At 42.1% G+C, this 6,497-nt stretch overlaps 1 pseudogene; it reads right to left on the bottom strand.

Moving 5' to 3' along the window:
- Positions 1 to 487: 487 nt before the first annotated feature.
- On the bottom strand, positions 488 to 6,128 carry LOC119357465 (annotated as a pseudogene).
- Positions 6,129 to 6,497: the final 369 nt, after the last annotated feature.

The following is a 6,497-nucleotide window of genomic DNA, read 5'->3' as shown; positions in this document are numbered from 1 at the left end:
GGCGGTGTGTGCTCGGGGTCACGGAGCTTCAAAGGTACAGCAGCAGAAGCTTCGTTACAGCTGTGGAAAGCCTAGGAGGTTGATGGAGGAAGCCGGGATGTGCCAGAGCAGGAGATCACATGGCGGCGGTGAGTGACTAGCCGGAGGCAGAGAAGGGGGTCACTGTGTAGGCGATATAGAGCCTCCCCGGTCGATTCTTTTCCACCCTAGAGCACCTAGAGACGAATCGAGGCTACTGGACAATGTTTTGGATCGCGCACGCGCACACACACACAGCACGCACGGTTCCGCACCCAGCGGCACAAGGCACACCGCACCTCACAGCTCACCCGTTGGCTGTGCGGCCGCATTAATTCACTAGCCTATGAAGCTGCATGGACTGAACTAGTACTTGAAGCGCCAAATACCAGAATGGAGAAAGAATCAATATACAAGTAGTAAAGAGCAGACAAGTAACAATAGTTAAGTTACTGTGAACAAAGGTGAATCAGCGTGGAGTTACCTTCGGTGTCAGTGTGGGCTTGTTGGGATTAATATCAAGCATTTTCTCAAGTGCACCGATCAGCTCACCCTCACTAACATAACCACGAACAACCGCATAGACATGCTCAAGCGAAGAGAGGTTCTCCAGCCCAAACTGGTAATCACCAAATTGGTCTTTTTTCCAAATATAAAATTCTAACTCCAGGATTTGGAGCTTTTGCAAGGTTCCTTGTGCAAACATAAAACTAGTGCTTCTATAATATTTATACTGAACCTTTTCAGAGACCGGAAGGGACAACCATTGTCAATGACTAGCCTTTTATCTGTGACTTTTCCCCAATACATTACAAAAAGAGAGAGGTCACGCAGAGACGGCATGCTCCCAAGTATTTGGAGGTCTTCCTTTCTCAGTTCTCTTAATCCAATTGCAAGGGAAGAGAGGGAGGGCAAGGTGGACATTGATTTTAGAAGCAATGGAGAGACTTGCCTTGTACCCATGTCAATAAACACCAGTTGTCTTAGCTGAACAAGGGTTGATGGCAATTTTTCCAATCCGTAGCACCTTATGTCTAGCACTTGCAGAAGCTGTAGGTTGCCGATCTCTTACGGGATCTCAGTGATAGGTGTCCATTTTAAACTCAGATACCTCAGGTGAAATAACTTGCAAATATCCTTCAAATGATGATTACCCACTTCCCTACAACCACTTAAATCCAATGCACGTATGACAAGAAAACCTGAAAGTGCGGACAACAAATTGAGGTCTTTACTGAACACAGTAAGTGATCTCACATGGGACAAGCTGCTCATGGTTGGCATTGGCTGGACATCCTCTTCATTGCAGGTTTGGAGAGACAGTCGACGGATCTTACTTGCTAGCGACCTGGTCTGCTGACCACCCAATGTTGCGAGAAAGTTCTCCTCATTTGACAAGGAAGTGATAAGGTCAAGCACCATGTCGTGTACACGGACAGAGCTCGCCTTATTAGCAATATTGATATCCATTGGTTGGACCAAGCTTTTGTTAATGAGCTCAGCAATGTAATCCTCGCCTACTGCATACAAGCTCTGCCCCTGCTCTTCATGAATGAATCCTTCACCTATCCATTTCCATATCAACTCTTTGGTTTTAATATGATAATCCTCTGGATACAAACTGAGATACAGTAAACAAGTCTTCAGATTTGGAGGCAGGTCATAGTAACTGAGATATAGTATCCTCCTCATGTCCATCAGGTCGGGATTATTTCCAAGCCCAGAACCCATAGATTGGTACACCTTGGACCAATACGTATATGTATTTTCATGTTCCTTTTTACTAGCCAACATACTAGCCAGTGTAAGGATAGCCAATGGTACTCCACCACATTTTTGCAAAATGTTCTCACTTACTTCAGCCAACTGAATATGAGGGCACTTGTCCTCAGTTCCAAATATTCTTTGGTAGAATAACTTTCTTGAGTCACTAGTAGAAAGAGGTTTAAGCTCATAAACACCACCAACTTCTTTGGCAACATCTAGAATGCGAGTTGTTGCGATTACTCTACTACCACATTCATTCTCAATCAGAGCACATCTAATATTATTCCACACAGATTTATCCCATATGTCATCAATGAGAATGAAGTACCTGTGAGGGAATACCAAAAGGCCATATATTAGTAAAAACTAGGGTATGTGCTTTGAGCACTCTTCAGCTATACCTAAGTGAAATATTGCAGCAATGAATAATCAGGACATGACTCATCAAGTATGGTTGTGACATACCATAAATAACCTGATCCTAATTTGCAGGATTAATGGATGGTTCTTGAGTAGGAATCTGCAAATCGAAACCTAATTTAAAATCTAATCTTTGTTTAACGACCAGACTTGGTAGTTCTGTTCATCTCCTCCAAGTGAACAATTTGGATTATATGTTTGTCCAAATTAGAGACCCGATATGGTTGACCAATAAAGACAGTTGAGATAATTTGAAACTTAATAAAGATAACAGATAAGGGGCTAGAGGAGCCATCGAGCACCATGCCGGGACCTCCCCTGGATGTCTAAATGCCACCTCATGACATTCGTGCACTAGTTTAGATATATACTTGTGATAGTATTATGATATTCAATTTCCCGTCGTGGATGTTCCTAATACAAGGGAGGTGTAGTCTAATTTTATATTAGAATAGCATTTGAGGTGTGTGGTTAGCAGTGTCAATACATCCTTAGTGTTATGAGCTGACGTTAATAATGTTACCAATATTCAAACTACATCTAGTTATTGTAGAGAAAAGCCTCTAAACCAAAAGAAGATCCAGAAGAATAAAGAAAGATACGAACATATAAGCAAGTACATGATATAGCAATTAATTAATTATTTTACTACAGAATTTCAATATTAGAAATTTTAGCTTCAAAGTTAATTAATTATTTTACTTCAGAGTTTTAAACGCAAAATGAGCATATTTCTTTATATAACCTCAAAGCTTATTTGACCTTTTTTCTTTCTAGAATAATTTAAGAACTAAATAGACTTTACTTTGCACATACGGCTGCGCTATTGTGAGCGTGCGCGCATTGTTGCTTAGCCTGCGCTCCGGCCGCTCCTAATCAGGCGTGCGGGTCGCGTCTCCATAGCAAGAATGTTTGAGGGTAACGGTATGTGCAAAAGAAAGTAACACATTTAATTCTGTTACCATGTGTTGCTCCGCCACGTTCTGAATTTGGGTAACTATTCATTGCTAGTAATAGATTAACTATAGATGGTAATGGACCTAGTTTTTTACCGGGATGGGAGATATCTATGGTTTCATCCCTAATCGTAGTAAAACCTTCTTGAGACGTGCAGTAACACATTACTAGATGCTCATTGTGGATAATAATGCAAAAAAAAAATGAACAAAAAAGTCAAAGATGCTTTGATCCAGGCTGATATATGTAGTAATGTATTACTACAATCATGGGGACGTGGGTACAAAATGTAACCATGATGGTAATCTGTTACAACTTAATAAGGGCCATTTACTAGTGCCATAATACTGATAGTAACATCTTTACTAGATCCTATATGCCTGATTACTGATGGTAGGAATTAACAGTTGGGCTAGGCCTTTTTACGATGTTTGGACAATCACGATGAAGTGAAATGTAGGCATGCGAGGGATGGCTCTGTTAATTAGCGCATGGTAACCTGTTACTACTATTCTTTTTTCACGAAGGAAGTTAGCAACGTGGAGCAGTTTCGGTCGTAAGACGTTACGTTCGATTTTCCCCACATTGTGCGCGCCCTTCCGCCTGGTTAACTAGGGCTACTTAACGCGTACTGGCTGGTAGGCTTGAAGTGGCCGGAGCGTAGGATAGAACACCATGCGCGCAGGCACAGTTTAGCAAGCCTATATATATATATATATATATATATATATATATATATATATATATATATATATATATATATTCTAGTAATGGTATAACAAATGTTGTTTTTGGACAGGAGTATTCTCTTAACACTCTCATCAAATCTAAATAACAGGAAAAAGATGAAAAAAATTGTAATGATAGATCAAACTGTAGGAAAACTTGCCTACATGAACTCCAGAGCTAATAACATGAACTCCTAGATAAAATATCAATGGCAGGGGCACCAATGTACATACCTCTTGTCTCGAAGGAAATCTCTTATCTCACTAATGAGTTGTGTTTCACTCCACGCTGACTCGTCCATGATGTTCTTGTAGTTGCCCTTGTCAAGTTGATGGAGCAAACTCTTGAAAAGCTTCTTCATGTCAGGATTAAGAGACACAGAAACAAAAGCTCTACAATCAAAGTCCCCACGAAGCTTCTCATATACCACGTTAGCAAGAGTTGTCTTCCCTAAGCCTCCAAAGCCAACAATAGAGATCATCTTGGGCTGTTTCTTGAAAACCTCGTCTCCCTCCATTAGCATCTTGACTATGTCAAGGCTCTTCTCTTCGGTGCCAATAAGCTCTGTCGCCTTTTTGAACAAGGCTAACTGGCGAAGTGTATCAGTACTTGTGCTAGTGGACTTGGGCACAACGCTATCAACCTTGTACCTATCACGCCTCTCACTGACCTCCTTGATGCGCCTCTTGATGTCTTTGATATCCATGCCTATATTGTGTCGGACCTTGCCCTTTGTAAGTATGTTGATGCTTCTATGAATGAAACCCATGAAGCTGTGTGGCCTCTTATGCTGCTGACATTCAAGGCAAATTTGTCAACGTTATCTTCAATCTCATAGGACAGATCCCTGACATCCCTCGCCCACAGCTTGACCTGTTTGTCAGGTGGCTGGTCCAGCGGTGCCTCTGAAACCTTGATGAGGGCAGCCTCCATGCTCTCCAGCTCTGCTTTGAGGAACTTGATCTCACCCCTGGTGTTCTTCTGCAGGTTGTACTCCTCCTTGAGAAGGTTGCCGAGGATGGGTAGGAGGGTGCTCATAGCCCCAGTCACGACCTCCATGTTACTCGCCTTGCCGGATCTAAAGAGCTATATGATGTTTTGGTTGATGATCAACCTGGTGATGCAATGTGATTCCTACCTCTAGCTCTGGCAGCTTCTTCTCCAATTCCTTTTTCTCTGTAAAAAAAAGGAAAATTGTGATTTCCAAATGAGAAGGTTGCAATCCAGATTTTGAAGATCTCAACCCCCAAACCACAGTTTTCAACATGGAGAAAGTGTAACTTTCAGCCACAATATTTTTGCACACGTTTGAATCAACTAGATCCGAACAAATCTGAACCTAGTTCATCACATATTTTGACTAAACTCAGGTGTCAAATCAACATAATGCCAGGTTTCGACGACTGGATATTTATATCTGTGTGCATGAGGAAAATAAAGAAAAGGCGCAAAGAAAGACTCTAAATGAAGCTAGCAATACAGGAGTGAAAGTCAGTGTTAGCTTTCCGGTTTGCCCTATGTTAGATCATTGCAAGATCCTCACTGAATCAGCTCCTAGAAGGAAGCAAAGCAACTTTGAACATGGATTTTGTCACATGGAAAAAAAGGTTTGAAATAAAAAAGATACAGATCTAAACTACCCTCCAGTGTGTCATTTCCGTGGCCAGTGGAGGCCGCCGCTATTGGTGGCGCGAGCAGGCAGGACAGAGGATTCACCCGGCGGCGTGGGAGATGGCACCACGTTCCTCGTGGTGGCGGCCAGCACAAGCACGGCGGAGAGAGAAGCCTAAGTTATCTTAGCGGGGCAGCCGGAGCGCGGAAGCAGCACTCCGATGAGTGAGAGATCGGTGTACACTGGTTTGAACTTAAACCCATCAGACCAAGGCTCTCATGTGTTTAGGAGGTCCTCAAATCTCGTCCCGCAAAAAAAAGTCACCCAATCTGTACACAAGTAGTCAAATCTTACACCTCCTCCGTCTGCTTGCAGTTTTCGATCAGTAGAAGAAACACACAGTGCAACTATACCTAAGGTGTTTGCAAAGGCAACTAGAGCAAATAAACTCTGGAGAAGATCCTGTGGAAAGAAAAACTAGAGAAGCTCGTTTGAACGAAACATTTGTAATTACCTGTAAGTCAAGTGCGAGAGCTTGAGATGATTTCTTCCACACTAGAACGATGGATCACTTCTCATGCTTTCAAAGGGAGAAGACCGGATATGAGACTTCCATTTCCATAGATGCGAGATGAGATCTAGAGGAGATTCTGTCATAGGGAGGAGACAGAAGATGGGAGACTTATATTCAAAGAAGCGACTCCCAAGGGAATAGTTTATGAATCAGGTAGCTTTCCTTTTCATTTTCATGTTCTCTACTATATTTTCTCATGTTTCGTTTTTTTACTTTGTTTAAAAAGTTAACAAGATATGCTGTAGACCAAGATGTAGTACACCACCATTAAGTTGAACCACCTAATTAAATGCATGTGAGTTGCCAAAGAACAACGGAAAAAAAACATACACTCACTGACATAGGAGGTGTTTTACGATGTAGAAGCCGGCGACCACTTGGACAACAACCTAGCCTTGCTCCACACAGTGACCTCCTCAT

Source organism: Triticum dicoccoides, chromosome 1A (assembly GCF_002162155.2).
Source record: "Triticum dicoccoides isolate Atlit2015 ecotype Zavitan chromosome 1A, WEW_v2.0, whole genome shotgun sequence".
Lineage (NCBI taxonomy): Eukaryota > Viridiplantae > Streptophyta > Magnoliopsida > Poales > Poaceae > Triticum > Triticum dicoccoides.
Note: the sequence above shows the minus strand (reverse complement) of the source record. Positions and strands in the feature narration are given on the sequence as shown.